Here is a 4,802-nt window from a genome sequence, read left to right on the forward strand (position 1 = left end):
AAAAGTTACATCGGTGCAAACTTTTACACTGATCCAGATCACTCTAAGTCACAATCTGGATACATATTGAAAGTGGGAGCAATTAGCTAGAGTAGCTCCGTTCAGAGCATTGTAGACATAGAATATTTGCAAAATACATACGGCTCTGAATGTGACATACCCGTTGACTAAACTTCTCTCATGAGCAAAACATGATCATACCTTAGTACTCTTTGGGTGTTAATCACATAGCAATGTGAACTAGATTATTGACTCTAGTAAACCCTTTGGGTGTTAGTCACATGACGATGTGAACTATGGGTGTTAATCACATACAGATGTGAATATTGGTGTTGAATCACATGGTGATGTGAACTAGATTATTGACTCTAGTGCAAGTGGGAGACTAAAGGAAATATGCCCTAGAGGCAATAATAAAGTTATTATTTATTTCCTTATACCATGATAAATGTTTATTATTCATGCTAGAATTGTATTAACCGGAAACATAATACTTGTGTGAATACATAGACAAACATAATGTCACTAGTATGCCTCTACTTGACCAGCTCGTTGATCAAAGATGGTTATGTTTCCTAGCCATAGACATGTGTTGTCATTTGATTAATGGGATCACATCATTAGGAGAATGATGTGATTGACTTGACCCATTCCGTTAGCATAGCACCCGATCGTTTAGTATGTTGCTGTTGCTTTCTTCATGACTTATACATGTTCCTATGACTATGAGATTATGCAACTCCAGTTTACCGGAAGAACACTTTGTGTGCTACCAAACGTCACAACGTAACTGGGTGATTGTAAAGGAGCTTTACAGGTGTCTTCGAAGGTACTTGTTGGGTTGGCGTATTTCGAGATTAGGATTTTTCACTCCAATTATCGGAGAGGTATCTCTGGGCCCTCTCGGTAATGCACATCACTATAAGCCTTGCAAGCAATGTGACTAATGGGTTAGTTACAAGATGATGCATTACGGAACGAGTAAAGAGACTTGCCGGTAACGAGATTGAACTAGGTATTGAGATACCGATGATCGAATCTCGGGCAAGTAACATACCGATGACAAAGGGAACAACGTATGTTGTTATGCGGTCTGACCGATAAAGATCTTCGTAGAATATGTGGGAACCAATATGAGCATCCAGGTTCCGCTATTGGTTATTGACCGGAGACGTGTCTCGGTCATGTCTACATTGTTCTGGAACCCGTAGGGTCCGCACGCTTAAGGTTTCGATGACAGTTATATTATGAGTTTATGAGTTTTGATGTACCGAAGGAGTTCGGAGTCCCGGACGAGATCGGGGACATGACGAGGAGTCTCTAAATGGTCGAGACGTAAAGATCGATATATTGGACGACTATATTTGGAGTTCGGAAAGGTTCCGAGTGATTCGGGTATTTTTCGGAGTACCGGAGAGTTACGGGAATTCGCCGGGGAGTATATGGGCCTTATTGGGCCATACGGGAATAGAGGAGAGAGGCCAAAAGGAAGGAGGCCTGCGCCCCCCCTCTGGTCCGAATTGGACAAGGGGGGCAGCCCCCTTTTCCTTCTCCCTCTCCTCCTCTTTCCTTCTCTCCTACTCCAACAAGGAAAGGAGGAGTCCTACTCCCGGTGGGAGTAGGACTCACCCCTTGGCGCGCCTCCTCCCTAGGCCGGCCACCTCCCCCCTTGCTCCTTTATATATGGGGGCAGGGGGGCACCCCACAGACACAACAACAATTGATCCCTTGGATCTCTTAGCCGTGTGCGGTGCCCCCCTCCACCATAGTCCACCTCGATAATATCGTTGCGGTGTTTAGGCGAAGCCCTGCGACGGTAGAACATCAAGATCGTCACCACTCCATCGTGCTGACGGAACTCTCCCTCGACACTCGGCTGGATCGGAGTTCGAGGGACGTCATCGAGCTGAACGTGTGCTAGAACTCAGAGGTGCCGTAGTTTCGGTGCTTGATCGGTCGGGCCATGAAGACGTACGACTACATCAACCGCGTTGTGCTAACGCTTCCGCTTTCGGTCTACGAGGCTACGTGGACAACACTCTCCCCTCTTGTTGCTATGCATCACCATGATCTTGCGTGTGCGTAGGAAATTTTTTTGAAATTACTACGTTCCCCAACACAAACACCTTCGGAGACACTTGTAGAGCATCTTTATAATCACCCAGTTACATTGTGATGTTTGATAGCACACAAGGTGTTCCTCCGGTATTCGGGAGATGCATAATCTCATAGTGAGAGGAACATGTATAAGTCATGAAGAAAGCAATAGGAAAAAAACTTAACGATCATTATGCTAAGCTAACGAATGGGTCTTGTCCATCACACCATTCTCTAATGATGTGATCCCGTTCATCAAATGACAACACATGTCTATGGTCAGGAAACATAACCATCTTTGATTAACGAGCTAGTCAAGTAGAGGCATACTAGGGACACTATGTTTTGTCTATTGATTCACACATGTACCAAGTTTTAGGTTAATACAATTCCAGCATGAATAATAAAAATTTATTAGATATAAGGAAATATAAATAACAACTTTATTATTGCCTCTAGAGCATATTTCCTTCAATACAGTGTGACTTATCTTAACTGGTTAAACAGGCTCAGCGTTGCTCCTCCTTCTCTTGCAAGGCTCCTTCCTAACATCGTGTACTTGGAAATCCTCAATCTTATCTTCATTGCACCCCCTCTGCAAGGTGACACAAACTAGTTACTGGTCTCCTTGGAAGATAAATATGCATACTTCCCAGTCTGTGAACAACACAAAAGGATGATATTATAACAAAACAACACCATAGAATGAAACATGCCACATCTCTTGCACACAATGAAATGAGCATTTACTATGTGTACACTATGTAAAAACTAGGCATACCTTCGAACTGGATCTCCAGGTACTCTTGGAGAGCCTACTTTAGTGTACAGCCAAACCTTTAGTCACTTGTGAGTTATACAAGCCCCCACTACAGCAGCCCTTAGTGTTTAAATCGTTGACAAGCTCTGTTAGGTCAAGAACAACAAGTAATCAAAGCAAACATTCCTAATATGGCTGGCTGATACAAACAAGCAATTGAACAGATGTGTGAGCAAATCTTACATATCAAGAAAAGAAGCATAGAAGGAGGCTTAAAGACCATCACTTGACTGGCCGGATTTAAGGGTCATTTAAACATCATGTGCGACGTATGAACTATCATAAACATTGCATATTTCAGATTCTATAATGAAATGCACATGTATTAGGTTATGCCATGTATGATGATGCCAAAATGTACACTATTGCAGGCAGGAGTGATTCATCATTAATTGCACGCACAATTGAATTGCAGGTTAAGGGCCAATCATATTCCGCCTTTTCAGAGCTTATTGTCAAAATAAGCCATAAAAGATGTAAAGAAGTCATTTTTGAGTTATGGGCTTGGGCTTAACTTATTTCGCTTTGGAGGGGGGTGTTTCGGGTACAAGCTCACTAAAAATTGAAGGGAAGGGGAATAGTGAAATGACTCTGTTGTCTGACTCGGGTAGAAGCTCCGTTGTGGTCCGTTCAACGCACTACTCCGGCGGGCACTGCACAACTACGACTGATGCCACACTGCGGCAGAAGGCACCTCGTTCCCCCTCCCCTCCTCCCAGGCCATGGCCTTGAGGTGCTGTTGAAGGATGAGCTCATCCAACAAGGTGAGGATCTCCTATGATTTTTTGCCAATTTTTCATTCTGGTCCACTATACGATGAATTGCTATGAGCTGCTTCTGCTACTACTATATAATGAGCAAATATTTCACTAGCTTCTTTCATGATGCGCCCAAATTCATGAGCTAGAAATATAGTACTAACGCGCTTAACGGAAGGATTGTGAATATTAGAAAATTATAAGAAAATCCTTTGTATGCATGGATGCATGTAAACAAATTGTCTTTCAAGTTCAATTATAAGCAAAGATATTGCATCCACAAGACTTGAAGTTTTATTGAGAATTGATCCTCCTGGCATAGGTAATGTACCGTCACAAGTAAAGAAATATTGAATAACACCTTTTCCAATAATATTACCACTACCTACACAGAGTTATTTAGTGTGAATGATAGTAGGTTCTTCTTCACGATGATCATTATTAGCAAAATCATCAAAATTTCCCTTAAGTTTATTACTTCTTTTTTCAACATAACCTCCCCAGATTCAGACATGATGGCAAAGCAAGCAATCTAGCACACAAGCAAATAAAAGGCAAACAAAAAAGCGAACGGAAAGAAGGCGAAGAAAAAAGGCAAATATTTTTGTGTTTTCTGAAAATGTTTTAGAAGTGGGGGAAAGGAAGACGAGAGGCAAATGGCAAATAATGTAAGTGCAAAAGATGAGAGTTTATGATAGGTACTTGGTAGGCTTGATGTATATCCTTCCTGGCAACGGCGCCAGAAATTCTTCCTTCTACTTCTTAAGCTTGCGTTGATTTTTCCCTTGAAGAGGAAAGGGTGATACAGCAAAGTAGAGATAAGTATTTCCCTCAGTTAAGAACCAAGGTATCAATCCAGTAGAAGGAACACACAAGTCCCCAATAGAGGCACCTGCACAAACTAAGAAACACTTGCACACAACGCGAAAAAGGGGTTGTCAATCCCTTCACGGCCACAAACAAAAGTGAGATCTGATAGAGATATGTATAAAGTAAATAAAAATAAGCAAGGTATTTTTGTATTTTTGATTTTATAGATCTGAAAATAATATGGTAAAAGGAGACCCGGGGGCCATAGGTTTCACTAGAGGCTTCTCTCTTAAAGAAAGCATACGGTGGGGAAACAA

This window comes from Triticum dicoccoides, chromosome 7B (assembly GCF_002162155.2).
Source record: "Triticum dicoccoides isolate Atlit2015 ecotype Zavitan chromosome 7B, WEW_v2.0, whole genome shotgun sequence".
Taxonomy (NCBI): domain Eukaryota; kingdom Viridiplantae; phylum Streptophyta; class Magnoliopsida; order Poales; family Poaceae; genus Triticum; species Triticum dicoccoides.